The 15,776-nt window shown below is 46.0% G+C and overlaps 1 protein-coding gene across 9 annotated transcripts in view; it reads left to right on the forward strand.

Annotated features, from left to right (window-relative positions):
- PDZD2 (PDZ domain containing 2) overlaps positions 1-15,776 on the forward strand; it is a 257,387-nt gene that overhangs the window by 143,192 nt on the left and 98,419 nt on the right. The window contains exon 1 of one of the 9 annotated variants that reach the window (XM_088652638.1): positions 12,817-12,922. The exons of the other annotated variants lie outside the window; for them this stretch is intronic. The gene's annotated coding sequence lies outside the window, so the exon portion shown is untranslated. Of the gene's footprint in view, positions 1-12,816; positions 12,923-15,776 lie in introns of those variants that run through there. 9 annotated transcript variants of the gene reach the window in all.

Below are 15,776 nucleotides of genomic sequence, written 5' to 3' on the forward strand. Positions count from 1 at the left end.
CTGATTAGCTGGATCTGACCTGCTTCCTGGGCTTTAATTCCTATCCTGCATTGCTGACTAGGCTCTGTAGAGCAATACCTGATATTGCAAGGACCGGTCCTCTGCACGGCAACTTTTTTTCTCTCACTTGAGTCCAATCTGCACATGTGCTTTAGCAACAAAACAGAAATGTGGGAGATGGTCTCTTTCCTGCTTTTCACCCTGCCAACTTTACGTATTGATGAGAGAGACTACTGTCGTTTCGGCAGAAGCCGTTTGCGCCTTGTGGGGCTCAGACTTGCCGAACAAACAGATTCTAAGATCTGATTCAGATGGTTGGCCGTCTGGAATAGTGCATATACAATGGGGTGCATGCATGCTGTTACTGCACATATGATACGATATCTGGTTTGGGTCCATGTGCATACCACATACCAGTGTAAATTATGCTCTGCCAAGTTCCCACGATTCTTCTGTTTTTGAGGCAGAAGAATCATAGGAACTGTATGAAGACACATGTCGAAGTACACACATGTGGTCCAACGCATATGATCTAGTGCAGCAAAGAGCAAATATTATATTCGGATGCCTAGTTGGCAGAGAAATATGAACTTTGAAAGATGCTTCCAATGTAATTGATTATATGAAATGGAAAAACTCAGAGGATTTTCATGCTTCTTGCTACTTTCTTCTGTCACATCAAACACACGTGGCTATTTTAATCAGGAAGATGTTGAAGGGTGTGCATTACCACATTAGCGACTTGTGAAATCCCAGTCCTTTACTGCTGGTTATGAATAGCTAGGCTTTGTGGGAAGCCAAAATTAATCCTCAGCCATACTGGGTTATTTGTCATATCACTGTACTGGCTTGTGTGATGATACAGGCATTTCCTCTTTCTTTTTCTAGCCGAAGAATATATTGACTTGAGGCTCCTAAATTTTAGTGTTGGAGAGTGCTGGGTAGGTAGAACTCAAGGTAATAATATAATAACATAAAAACCATCCCATTTCATACACATTTCATAAGAATTATGAAATTTAAATCAAACGACGGACCATAAAACACGACCAATGGAAAGAAAAGCATTCAGTCAAATGCTGTTTTGGACAGGCATGTTTTAACTAATTGCCTAAAAGAGCATAGTGTCAGGGCCTCACAGAGCATTACACAGCATGGGAGCCACCACAGAAAAGGCCTTCCTCCGAGTAGTCACTTCTCAAGCAACTATGGAATCCAGAACAAGGCCTCAGATGTTGAGCAGAGCATGCATGGAGGAAAATACGATCTGGTAAAGAAAAGGGACACCAATAAACTTACATTATGCCAGGCTGTCTACTCTACAGGCCAAATTAGTCATGGGTAAAATGGAGGCAACTGCCCATCTCCCCAGTTCTTATTATTATATAGGTTTCAGTTTCTTCACTGCCAACCCAGTTTTGGGATTGAAAGCAGTGCTTTCAGGTTGAGGACAAAATATTTCCTGGGGGAAAATACTGTGCATTTGTGAATGTCCACTTTTTTCTTTTTTCAAAATGACTCACTGCTGTTGTATTCCCTACCCTTATCTTGCTGCTTCTGCTGTTTCAGTACCACCCCCCTTCTGTTTAGGGGTTTCCTCTCCAGCCAGTTGGGGATCTCATAATGCAGCGTTTCTCAACCGCTGTTCCGCGGTACACTAGTGTGCCGCCAGACGCTGGCTGGTGTGCCGGGACATGCCGCGGTGAGAAGGGTGATTTGCTGCCTTGTCACGTGCCGCCAGCCTTGGACAGCCCCCCCCCCAAAAAAAAAGAGAGAGAAGAGGCCAGGCGCTGCAGGGCGCTCCAAGCGCTCGGCACTTTGGAGCGCTCCGCTCTGCAGCCGCCGGCCTTGGGCAGCCCCCCCCCAAAAGAAGAAGAAGAGGCCAGGCGCTGCAGGGCGCTCCGAGCGTTCAGTGCTTCGGAGCGCTCCGCTCTGCAGCCGCCGGCCTTGGGCAGCAAAAAAGAAAAGAAAAGAGGCCAGGCACTGCAGGGCGCTCCGAGCGCTCGCCGTTTCGGAGTGCTCCGCTCTGCAGCCGCCGGTTCCAGGCACCGAGGCGGCAGGCCTCGGGCAGCCCCCCCCCCAAAAAAGAGAGAGAAGAGGCCAGGTGCTGCAGGGCTCTCCGAGCGCTCGGCACTTTGGAGCGCTCCGCTCTGCAGCCGCCGGCCTTGGGCAGCCCCCCCCCAAAGAAGAAGAAGAGGCCAGGCGCTGCAGGGCGCTCCGAGCGTTCAGTGCTTCGGAGCGCTCCGCTCTGCAGCCGCCGGCCTTGGGCAGCAAAAAAGAAAAGAAAAGAGGCCAGGCGCTGCAGGGCGCTCCGAGCGCTCGCCGTTTCGGAGCGCTCCGCTCTGCAGCCGCCGGTTCCAGGCACCGAGGCGGCAGGCCTCGGGCAGCCCCCCCCCAAAAAAGAGAGAGAAGAGGCCAGGTGCTGCAGGGCTCTCCGAGCGCTCGGCACTTTGGAGCGCTCCGCTCTGCAGCCACCGGCCTTGGGCAGCCCCCCCCCCAAAAAAAAGAAGAAGAAGAAGAGGGCAGGTGCTGCAGGGCGCTCCGAAGCGCTCCGCTCTGCAGCCGCCGGCCTTGGGCAGCAAAAAAGAAAAGAAAAGAGGCCAGGCACTGCAGGGCGCTCCGCGCGCTCCCTGCTGCTACAGCAGCAGCAACAGCAGCCGGTTCCAGGCCCCTCTGGCTGGCTGGGGCGCTCGGTGGTCTCGCTCTACAGGGCATGGAGGTATGTCTTATGGAGGTGGTGTGCCTCGTGATTTTTTTCACGGAACAAGTGTGCCGTGGCCCAAAAAAGGTTGAGAAACACTGACATAATGAATGTGATGGCATCACTGAGGGCCAACAAAACCTACTCTGGGCAAAGGAAAAAGCTGAATATTTGTCTGCTGAGGCTGACGAAGGTTTTCATGAAAATCTCTTTCCGTCCTTCCAATCTTAGCCCTTTCCTTTACCAAACGTCTCCTTGCAGCGAAAGAAATTAAAAACAGCAAGACATAACCACAAAATGCACTTCAGTATGCTTTAGTGCTCTCAAATCAATTCTAATGCACTTCAAACCCGAAATCACAAAATAAGGTCATTTTTACTGGTGCGCCGTGGCACAGAATAAAAGCTGTGTAGGGAAGACATTTCTTAGTTAGGCCTTGCCTTGCTTAGATTTTTTTATTATTCCTCTTTGCTTACCTCGCACCTTTAAGATCTCATTTGCACATGATGCAAGACCTATAAGCAGATTCCTATTTCCATGTAGGAATTTGCCAGAACCTCTCATCTTAAAGGAAGCATGCATCCTTGGGGATTAGCACACTATTTGCTTTGGCATGTTCTTCTGTGTGCAGCTCCCAGACACTCCTGCCTGAATAATTCAACCCCTTTCCCCATCTTACCTGTGAGTCAGATCACTCCCCTGCTGCCTTGTGCTTGGGATTTGGTTGTACAGCCCTTAAGCGAGAACTGTATAATTCAAACAGACAAAAAGTGCTGTGGTTTATGAGTGGCGTGAGCTATCATGGCAAGAGCTTACTTCATGAGAGCTGAATCTGATGAAAGAGGCTGAGGCTAATGTTGATCTCAAATGGCACAAAACCCCATGAGGCCTACTTCAAAATCACATAGGATCACTTCATACTTATGACTGTTAGGTTCAAAATATCCTTCGTTTGCTCATGCTCATGAGGTACGGTGGTTAGAAACTCCTCCCTCGTCTTCTTTAAATGCTCTGTAATAATCTTCCGCATACTTTGGAAAGTTGTTTGTCCGTTTGCTATGCATTTTTATACCTTTTAACCACAACCATGACACACCCTCCCGAGATTTCTCCTGTGAAAATAAGGACATTCTACCATACTTTCCGTATAGTTAAAGCTATGGTTTTCCCAATAGTGGTGTATGGAAGTGAGAGCTGGACCATAAAGAAGGCTGATCGCCGAAGAATTGATGCTTTTGAATTATGGTGCTGGAGGAGACTCTTGAGAGTCCCATGGACTGCAAGAAGATCAAACCTATCCATTCTGAAGGAAATCAGCCCTGAGTGCTCACTGGAAGGACAGATCGTGAAGCTGAGGCTCCAATACTTTGGCCACCTCATGAGAAGAGAAGACTCCCTGGAAAAGACCCTGATGTTGGGAAAGATTGAGGGCACAAGGAGAAGGGGACGACAGAGGACAAGATGGTTGGACAGTGTTCTTGAAGCCACCAACATGACTCTGACCAAACTACGGGAGGCAGTGGAAGACAGGAGTGCCTGGCATGCTCTGGTCCATGGGGTCACAGAGAGTCGAACACGACTAAACAACTAAACAACAACAACCATACCTTCCAACATTTCTCTGATGAAAACAGGGAAGTCCTGATGGTTCCTGAGATCAAGGAGCAGGTCTTCATCTATGTTTGGAGACAACCTGACACTACTTTGAATCAAGATGGCAAATGACGGCTTTCAAAACTGCATTGATTTAAACCTAATTTTTCGCGAGCGTTCTTGAGATAGAGTGCCAGACACAGTCTTTGTCTATGTTTGGATACAATCAGATTTCATTTTGGATCAAGTGAGTGGACTGAACCTTTCAAAACTGCACTCACCTCTAATTTCAAAACTGCTCTGGTTATTTTGTTTCTTAGAGTGCCCTAGCAGCGCCATGTAGGCAGCTATTAATTATTACTATTTTAATTTATTACCTGCCTTTCACCTTACCCTCAGGTCCTGACGCAGATTGCAACAAATTTTAACACATCATTAAAAACAGTTTAAAATAAATTACTATCACGAGAGTATGGTGTGTCCTAAAAATATGCATCTCATTTGTCAAAGGCAAGGGTTAAGAGGTGCACCTTCAGCAGCTGATGGAAACTGTGGGACTGCCAGAGAGAATGTCCTCTCCTAGGCCACTGCCACCCTGAGCTTCTGAGGGTGGTAGAACTACCAAGATGGCCCCATCTGCTGATCTTAACACCTGAGAGGGTCTGTAGGGAAGAAAGAGGTCTTTCAGATATTTGAGGCCAAAGTTCGTTAGGGCAGGGGGTTTCCACACTGGTCTGCAATCACAATTCCACTCCCCTACCCAAGCCAAGAATGGGGAGCCTGTGGAGTTCGAGAAGTTATCAGACCACATTTCCCATCATCCCTGACAATTGGCCATGCTGACTGGGGATGATGGGAAATGGAGTCCAGCAACATCTGAAAAGCCACAGTTTTCTCATCACTGCCTAAGTTTTTTTTTTCATTTCAGCAGTATAATTTAGGGTGGGGAAGGAGTCGTTTTTGTTGAACAATTAGCCATCAGGAATCCTTGTTGGTCTACTGCAAAGCATATCCAGATATGCCTTCTGCCATCCCCTGAGTAAGAGGGATCAGAACAGAAGAAGGCAGGCATTCAGACCTGATTTTGGGGTGGGTGGGGAGAACCTGCTGGATCTGACCAGGAAACCCACCTAGTTTTGTATTCTGCTTCCATCAGGGACCAAGGAAATGGCCCTAAGAATTCCGTAAGCAGAACATGGAGGAAAAAATTGCATACAAAAATTATGTGTATCAGGAGAAATTTACCGATGAATCTACACGAGGACTTTTTTTTAAAAAATGAGGAGAACTGAATTTAACATTGGGAAAAATAAAAACTGTGAGAAGCAAAATTGACAGATTCTCCCATTGTTCCTCGCAGGCCCACCTTGGCCTCGAACAGATCATCTTTGGTGTAGCAGTCGTATGATAAGAAGTCTCTTCAGATGAGGCAGGAGTTGCAAGTGTAGTGAAAGGACTTTGAGGCTACCACATCCTTGCCACTTTAAAAATGCAAGCGAGTTTTAATTTTTAACAATGCACAAGGGCCCTTCTGTGCTGCTGTTGCAGAGACCTAGATTGTGCTGGTGTCAAGGCCTTGCAGGCTGGACTAGAGCTGTGTGTCAGCGTGTTTTGTCAAGATTATAGATGTCATAACCCAGGGCTTTTAAGCTTAAGAACTCTGACTAATTAGTGACCTCTATCTGACCACTTTAGGTAGCTGATGAAACACACAGGCAGATGAAGCCCATGTTTTAGAAAAGCCAGCAGTCTGAAGCAGCCGCTGCTGCCTGGGAATGTGGGCTGTTGTTACTAGGACAAACATTTGATTTGAAGAGATGTGACAATCATAGCCCAGTTCGCAATAAAAATAAAAATAAAATATTTCCCGTGTATTTCATTGTGCCTGTATATTTTTAGTCCCTCGGGTGTACTTACTGGTTATCGCAATGTGGTCTTCTGAGCAGAACTGTCATTGTCACTTAGGGCAATGTAACCATATTGGAACTGTTGCGGTGCATCTGCTCAGTGAGCCAATAAAATAAGGTAAGTCATGGGTGGCCAGCCTATGGAAAGGGTCCCACAAAGGTCTGTGACACACCTTGCTAGGGACAAGCAGGTTTATGCCTTGGATGGGGGCGGGTCTGCATGCCTTGTTTGCCCCTCCCATCTTTGGCTTTTTCCTGGCTCTGTAGGCTAGAGGTAAACCCCACAAAGGTGTTTAAGGCGCCATAGATAGATTATGCTACACACCTGAGTGGCACTGAGTGAGGCTAGGTGTTAAAATGAAAGTATAGTGGTACCTTGGTTTTTGAACATAATCCATTCTGGAAGACCGTTCGAGTTCCAAAATGTTTGAAAACTGAGACGCAAAGGGCAGTCTGCGAATTTAATAGAGAAAATTGAGAAAAATAATATATACACTCAGCAGAAGCCGTTCGACTTCCGAGGCACATTCAGAAACAGAAGCATTTACTTCCAGGTTTACGGCAGTCAAGTTCCGAAACGTTCATCAATGGAGATGTTCGAAAACCGAGGTACCACTGTAGCATAGAAAGGCCCCAATAGTCTACTGTAACTTAGGCATGCACACTCTCCAGCACGTTGAGGTGTTAACATACTGGATTATTCTGTTTGGAGCTTTGTTCCACCCCATATCAAGGCATGGCTGACTCGGCAAGTCAGAAAAGGAGGTAGTTCATTCATTGGCTTTTGTCTTCTGTGAAGCTTCGTTGATGCCAGCATGTGATTAAAGTAGCCAACAACTGATTCATTCTCAATTCATATGAACGCAACAGCTTTGGGAGTTTTTTAAAAATAAAATCCAACAGCTTCCAACCCACAGAAACATTGTTTACAAAACTAGTTAAGAGGAAATGGAAGAAAACCCAGGCTTGAATTGCTCTGTGGGACTAGTGATGGGATAAGGAGCCTGACCAAATCCAAACATAAATTAAAGGGACAGAAAGTGTTTCAGTGGGTTGTTTGATGTTGCCGTAGTGGAAATAAGATGATGGTTTGTTCTTAAGAGCAAATGCCCATTTCATAAAAGCCGCTCTCACTTTGGTCTGGCAGACTTAATTAAGAAAACACTTGATTGATTAGGGCCATGATAGGCAAAGCCCAGGGTATGTAAATATTTGCACAAGGAGAAATTGCCATAGAAATCAGAAAATCGTGGCTGCAATGAAACACAATCCACTTAATACTTGGTGGAATGATTAGTATTCTTCCACTGTTGCAAATTGAGTAGATTTGTGCGTATAATAAGGGAGAAGAATAAAAATTTTGGAGGAAAGTATACTTCACCAACAGAAGACATTGCTATTAGGAGCACTTGTAAATCTATCCTAATATTTGTAGGTGCAAAAATATATATATAAAGAGAAAAAATAATTCCCTAGATGCCAAAATCCTGGTTTGGGGCAATCACTCTTTGGTGAGAGAAGCCCAGCAGATATTTAAAATCACAAAATATGCAGTAAAATAAAGGGTGGAAATACAGGCTCTGATACACTTTCAAATTATGCCTCCCCCAAGTGAGTTCCAAAATGACCCCTTAAAAAGTTTCCCTCTTCACCAAGCATAGGAAAAGGACCACACTTTTGGTAAGTTAAAAAGTGATTTACTTACAAACTCTCCAAAGGTCAGGTTCATGTGCTTTAGAAAGTAGCTTAGTCACAAAGTGGTGACAGTTCCTAAATTATTGGTATAGGAACTCAAGAATGGCTTGTGAGAGCCATGTGGCTGGAAGGAGCAGCTCAGAGCTGCTCACACACACACCAAAGCTCACATATAAACTAGAGAAGAATAAAGTCTAGATTACCTAGTTTCTCCCAAGGTGAGGAGAACTGGACATAGCTAAGCTTGGCAGGACAGCTTACTCTGTGGTATTAACCCCTGCATGCATAATCTAAACTTCAGCATGTTCCTTATATGAGGCTGGTTAGCCTGCAATATCCTTGATTTTTCAGTCTGCTGATTACCCACTTCTTTGCAGTATGGTGTTGCTGCAAAACCCTATAGCTGTGTATTATCATAGAGTTTCTAGTTGCCTCTAGAAAGTTTATGATATTATCAAGACCTTCCTATTATCGTCTGTCTCCAGCATCTGGTATCCAGTGATATCTTCCTTTTGGACGTGGGATTCTATTTAGTTTTTGTAGCTACAAACCATTGATACACTATGAAGCTGTCCTCCCCAAGGTTGTAGCAAGGCTACCTTCTTCATCCGTTACACGTGAACTGTATTATTATCCTTGAAGTGGGACATCCAGGACTATCCCGCAAGGGCAGCGAGTGGCAGCAGCATGCTTTGAGCTGATTGCATGGTTATGACCTTGGGAGTGATTTGCGAGACACCCAGCTTTCCTTAACAAAGGCTGATTGGGGTCTCTATTTTGGAAATGCAACATTAAGGTCCTCCTTTGTAGATGTTGGGAGGCATCTAGCCTGCATGGCTAAGCAGGAGCAGTGTTTGTCTGCTGCTCTGTACTATGACTCATTCATTAAAAGTAATTATTGCAGAGTCTAAAGTATTAGCTGCTGATTTGTCTTTTGGAGCGTGCGTGCATTATCTGTGGAAACAGGTGCCGCCTGCTTTGCCGAGTCCTTGCAAACCCTACGAAACAGAAATGGACAGATTGAATTAATTGCCGAAATGTTGTTATAAGTAAACATCCTTCGGCTCCAATTTGGAAATCCAAAAGGGGTTCCAGCAAAGCAGGCATGTTGATTTACAGCCAGCGACAAGCATCAATTAGCACTCAGCCTGTGTGGCAGAAACGAGATAGTGTGATGCTTAACAGAAGGATGCTCCTCTGTTTGTTGGTTGTTTTCCCCTTCCATTGCTTTTGTCCTTTGGCAACAGTTAGAAGCGATAAGAAGGGCACCTTCTCTACGTCTCCTTTGCACCCCAGCACAAATTTAAACCTGTGCAAACAATTGCAGGGGTGGCTATATTTAGTTATTGCTCCGGCACTTTTCAGTCTACAGCATTTTTTATCTCGGGGGGCCTTTTCAGGGCAGAATTAGATGTTTGGGGATTTATGCAGACTGCTGCCAACTGTGTTGTAGTAGCCAGGATGATCAAAGCACACACTCCAGCTTGCCCACTAAACAACGACCCCAATGCTTGAGGTAACCTCACAACCTGTGGCAGGCACTTTTTTTTAGTCATCCTGTGGTGACCTTGACCGCTGCTAGCATGTGCTGAGGCTGCCGACCAACCGGCACTGCAATCCACATTTGCTGTATGTCACTGAAAACCCCGGTTGCCAAAAGGGTTTGTGGGACTGGGCCCTGGGCAGGTACATAAAAGGCTTCAGGCATAGACCCAGATTTTGCATTTGATTTGCATATGTGAACACATGCATATCTAATGCAAATTTAGGTCAACTTTCAGAGAAGAAAGCAAAACAAAACAAAAATTCTGGCTCGTGCGGTCAGGTTATGTGGTACTAAGAGGATTTAGTGGGGCTGGTACTTTTCTTCTGGTCAAATTAAGTTGTTGGGTGCCTTAGCTCTGTGGGGTCATGGCAAGATTTTTTTTGAGGCCAATACATTTGTGTGTCTCTGGTCAAATTAAGGTGGAGGTCGGTTTGCGTCTTGCATGCAATTCACTTTGCCCAGCTGCCCTGTAGGCAAAGCCTTTTTTAATAGTGTTAAATATGTATGTAGAAGGGGCAGGAGATCTAGGGATCAGGGCTTCTACTTTCCCCAGAACAGCAATGCACCTGATCCTAGAAGCAGCTTGACTCATCACTTGAAAACATAAGGAGATGATAATAATAATAATAATAATAATAATAATAATAATAATAATAATAATAGAAGAGTTTAGATTTGATATTCCGCTTTATCACTACCCGAAGGAGTCTCAAAGCGGCTAACATTCTCCTTTCCCGTCCTCCCCCACAACAAAAACTCTGTGAGGTGAGTGGGGCTGAGAGACTTCAGAGAAGTGTGACTAGCCCAAGGTCACCCAGCAGCTGCATGTGGAGGAGCGGAGACGCGAACCCAGTTCCCCAGATTACAAGTCTACCACTTTTAACCACTACACCACATCAGAAGAGCCTTGCTGGATCAACCCAGAGGCCTATCTAGTCTAGCATCCTGTTCTCACAGTGGTCAGCCCACGGGAAGCCCACAAGCAGGGCCTGAACACAACAGCCCTCTCTCCTTCTGTGGTCTCCAGCAACTGGCATACCGCCTCCGACAGTGGCTACTAGTTTTAAGCTTGGAGGAGTCGCTTGCGAAATATCAGGTTGTGTGTTCATTGCGGTCAATATAACATGATGGAACAAGCCTGTGTCTTTTGTTCTCCACTACTCTTCTCTAAATGCGAAAAGAAATTGGATGTTGAGAGTAAAAACACGGTGGGTAATGGGAACTCACTTTGCAGCCACAGGCAGGTTCCAGAGGAGCAGCTGTTTTAGCCGATTGTGGCAAGAACAACAAGGAGTTCTGTGGCACCTTTGAGGCTTAACAGTTTTATTGTAGCCTAAGCTTTCACGGATTAGAACCCACTTCCTTGTGTACCTGATGAAATGTACTCTGACTATTTAATGAAAGATCATGGCGCAATATGGTTCCTAGTCTTGGAGGTGCCATGAAATCCTTTAAGCTATGGGACTGTTGCAGATTTCAGGGATGTGGCGTAACCTCTTTGCCGTGAGAAATCGGAAGAAACAATGGGAAGGAGAAATGTTAGCAGATTTGTCACCCGCAAGACACCTTTTGGAGACAGACATGGGATTCTCCTTCTCTCACCCATCTGCCAGAAAAGATACTGCCCATGCTTGCTGTAGTTATGTTCTGCCACATAACACCGAACCCCAGCCTTGCAGAACACCATGCTGTTATCCTGTGTCCCTATTGCTGCATACTCTCTAACAAGGATGGGGAACCTGGGACCCCCCCCATATGTTGTTGGACTACAGCTCCCATCATCTCTGATCATGGGCTGTGCTGGCATGGGAGTTGTAGCCCAGAAATATCTAAAGAGCCAAAGTTTCTCATTACATGTTCTGTACCAATGCTGTGAGGCTATGTAAAGTAATCCCTTAATGGTGGTTCTTTTTTAAAAGTGAAAGGATGTACGGCTTTGGCATCCCTACCTTGTACACAGCTTCATTCGGTTGGTTCACAGTTACAGTTATTTGGTGGTGTACGATAAATCAATTCAGGGCCTGCCCAATTCATTTTGCTGCCTGAGGCAGAGGTCATCCCCTCTCATTCATGTCCTGAAGCTAACCTAACTGGCAGTTGACTCCTACTTTGACCCAGCCCTTCACTTAAGGAGCGGGGGCTGGTTTAGAGGGGGGCACAAAACAGGTCACGTCGCTCACATGGTTCTATCCTCCAACATTTTACGGCCACTTTAGGCATCCGCCTCACTCTGCCTAATGCTCGGGCTGGCCCTGCATCTGGAAAGGCATGCACAAATGTGATTGAAACAGGGCAAGAGAGAGGGAAGAGAAATACTGTATGCTCCTGTGCCTTCTCTAAATTGCAGACTGGATGAGACCCTCAATTGAAAGCACTGTGGAAGAAGGCACACTTCTTCCCCAATTCTTTTCTTTTATAAGCGAGTTGGGGGTCACTTAGATTGGGGAGAGGGCAAGGGAAGAAAGGGGTTGACCGTCCTTGCCCAAAGTGCCACTTCCCTGATCTGACAGCTGCACAGGGCTGCTAATTATTACATTTTAATTAGTCTCCCAGGCCCCATCTAGTTGGCCCCTTGCTACAGCTAACTTTCAGCAGCTTTTACAATTTCTCTCTCTGAGAAGATGTAGAGACATGGGAATTGGAATTACCTGAGGGTCTAGGATTCTTCAATTCTCGGTGAAGTCTCGGAACCGCCTTTCCCATAGCTTGATGCGGGCGGGGGTGTTTCAAATCAAAAACTGATTTGGGGTTTGCAGAGTAGATCGGTGTCTGCTGTGGAGATGCAGTTGTTTTAACTGAAGAGATGTGGAGTACAGGTTGCAGGTTTATGATACCTTTTTCTTGTTTCCAGGCTTATGGCAACTGAAAGAGGAGGCAAAAATTTATTACATTAAATGACTAATTAAACCACTTAGCTGCCTGACAACTAAAATTACTACAGTATTTGAAGCCGCCCTGGAAGCCTTCAATTAAATGAGTGCAGCTGAGAGATGTGCAACAGTGGCAGCCTGGACTGTGCAGTGATTTTTTAAAGGGGAGGGTTGGCTGAGTCGAACTGATTGATGTTCGCGTTGTGGCACAATGCCCCCAAACGGGAGCTTAATATAACTTTTTTGCCTTCTGAATATGTCCCAGTTTGTCTGATGAGATCTTCCTTTCAGGGCTTGATCTTCGGAGGCCCTGTGTTAACTGTAGTGCCATGGGTGGGAGACAGATGTCCTCATTAATAAACCAAACTGTGTGCTACCCTCACAATGGACGCCTTAGCTAAGAGTTGAGTTGAAGATGCCAAGGAGTACGACTGATCAAGGAGACGAGGGTCTTCCTTACCAAGGCTGACACACTCTGCTGAAAAATAACTCCTTGATAGGGTGGGCCTGTGTCTGATTTTATGGAGGGGAGTCCTCTGTTTGAAGGAGACTTTGAATGACTCTCTGTTCTGAATGCAGGTTAAAGTTACAGAACCATAAGTAGGGAGAGGTGAGTTATATTGTATTTCTATTTAAAGTATAGCAATTATTTGTTAGTTTCTACGTATGCATATAAATGTTACGCACATCTGTTCCCACTTTTGTCGCCTCCCCCTTTGATGATGCAAGAGGAATTGATCCGCATTCTGTCTTCTTCATGCTGATTTGGGGAGTTCCCAAAATGTTTTATTTCTTTACTTCTGCAAACTGGGGGATTCCGCTGAGCCTGCTGATTCCTCCCTCTTGTGCATGGGGGGGGGGTGCCATTCTGGCTGCATAAACAACAACATTCGTAGAGGAGCATCATTAATAAAGGGAATGGTACAAATAGCCTGATGTACCATAACAGAAACCTCCCTTTCTGATTGTGCATGTCAGTGCGTTTATTTCAATCCTGCATAGCCTATAAGATTGCACTAAGGCAGAGGCGCCTTCTTCTTAAGAGGATTGAGGGGGCCTGTGTTGATGCTGCATGATGTCATACGATGCCTTGACATCACGCACATGACACCATACGGCACTCTGAAATTGCGCAACGCCGCAAGGAGCTGGGGCGGAGCCGAATGCCCCCTGAATATTGAGGGGGCTCAGCTGCCTGGTGTACTAAGGGATCCAGGCGTGGAGTGGAGGAGAGGCAGTGATAGCCTAGCATTGTGCTGTACAATAATTGCTTTGTGAAGCACGTTCTAGCCCAATGTGTCACTGAAGTTTTGATGGGACCTATTACATGGGATTGAAACACAAGCCCTATGTCACAAGCGGTGTGAAGGGACACTGGAGAATTAATTACATGCCTGCCGTTTTATTTTTACAGTTCTTTGGGGCAGAATTACTTGGGTCTGCCTCCACCCTTTGCAAAACATCCACAGGGGAAGGATGGGTGTCATCGAACACCCAGTAATTTTTTTCTTGTTTGACCACCCTACTTTTGACGAAAGTACATGTAGATTCTATCAGCCAAGGGGTGGTGCTGGATGCATATAAGGACAGCTTCCAAGGGGATGGGCAGTGCTGTTTTTGGAACTGAGCTCAGGGCCCTGCTCTCCCTCCCTGCAGGATACTTCAGTAAATGCAGAGTTTGAATATCATGTTTGATCTGTGTTTCCAGTCAGCGCCATACATGGCTGTCTAAGACTCCATGCTATTCCGAGCCAGTTGCTTCATGTTGCACCATGAATTGGATGGCTTGCATAGCTCTCCTAGGATACCACAATACAGAAATGCTCTGGGTAGCAGAGCCTCAAATATGGTCATGTTGCCTCCATAAAGCCCAGCCAGAGGGTGCTGGATGTGAACTCTGTATTTGTTGCATCTGATGTGGTTTGGAGCTGTGTGTGGGTGGAAGAAGCAGAAGAAGCAGCAGCAGAATACCACTCAGGCGAATTATCCTGCCTTACCTGAAATATGACAGATCCAACGTGCTTACTAATAGTGGGATGAAGGATGAGCTCAGAGTATGACTCTCCTTGCAGTCACAGGGCACCATCTGTATGCTTTGTTCAAGCTCAAGGGCCATTACTGATGATGTCATGGTGAGGAGGTGATCTGGGCTGTTCACAGTCGCCTTAAGGGAGAGGTAGGTGAAAGGTTTGACCAAACTGCGGGAGGCAGTGCAAGACAGGAGTGCCTGGCGTGCTATGGTCCATGGGGTCACGAAGAGTCGGACACGACTAAACGACTAAACAACAACAAGGTGAAAGGTAGACCGGTAGAACTCTGGGTGATCACAGATCACCAAGGATTTCTGACTCCCAGTTGTTTGACAAGACCAATGAGTCTCCCCTGCGAATTAAACTGAAAAAATATGGGGGCGGGGAGAACAGAAACCAGAAATGGATCTTTGTGTGAAAGGACTAGCAGACACAAGTGCATTCGGGCAAGCAGGGGAACTGCCCCTCCAACCTATAGTCGGCACACACATATGAGACTATCTTCCTGCTTACTTACATCCAATCCAGGGCTTGGCATGGCCTATCTTGGGGCTGGGGTGGAAGATATAAATCCATCTATAAGGTATGATGCTACATGGACAGGTTTAGTCCCAGAGTAGTTCCAAATTAGAGGTCAAGGGAGTAGGATGGATTCATCTCTGCCTCTTGCCCTCCCTCCTCTCCAGCCTCTGCTTCTGTCTCTGCTTCCATAGCTGCCAAGTTATCCCTTTTTTAAGGGATTTTCCCTTATGCTGAATAGGCTTCCTCGCGAGAAAAGGGAAAACTTGGCAGCTATGTGCTTCTAGACTTCTCTCTGCCACAGACTCTCCCAGCTCACTAAGTCTTGTTACCTCTTCAGCGTCCAACACTTCCTCTCCCCAGTCTTCCCCCTCTTTTTTGCCCCACCACCAATCCCTGGGCTCTGAGCCTTCTTCCCCTGGGGGTTCCCCAGCTGGTTTCCCCCCCCCTCCACCATTCCTCTACACCCAACCCGTCCTTGACATTGAGCATGCTAAGCCCTCATTGGATGGTTTGGGGTTTCCCCTCTTTGGGGTTGGGGCTGAAGGCTACATGTGCTCAATCCCATCCCAGCTACATTCAGAGAACCACCTGGGTACTGTCGAAATACTGTACTAATGAGACCAACTGCAGAAATGTTAGAGAATCTGTGGTATCATGATTTAGCATAGTGACTCAGAAGTACTAAGAACTGGTTGGTTAAGTGGAATCAGTTACCAGCTTCTTAATGTCAAGGATTTTAATTGAATCCACACTTACCTAACTGAGTCCACTCATCGCCAACTGAAGTGAATATTCCAGTTCTACAGCAGTGATTGCAGTTTCTGTTTTCAATATCTCAGCTCAACTGAAATCTGGTTAGCAATAATATTTCTTTTCTCCCCCCCCCCAAAAAAAAACAAAAAAAAAACCCCG

Source organism: Zootoca vivipara, chromosome 10 (assembly GCF_965207765.1).
Source record: "Zootoca vivipara chromosome 10, rZooViv2.hap1.1, whole genome shotgun sequence".
Lineage (NCBI taxonomy): Eukaryota > Metazoa > Chordata > Lepidosauria > Squamata > Lacertidae > Zootoca > Zootoca vivipara.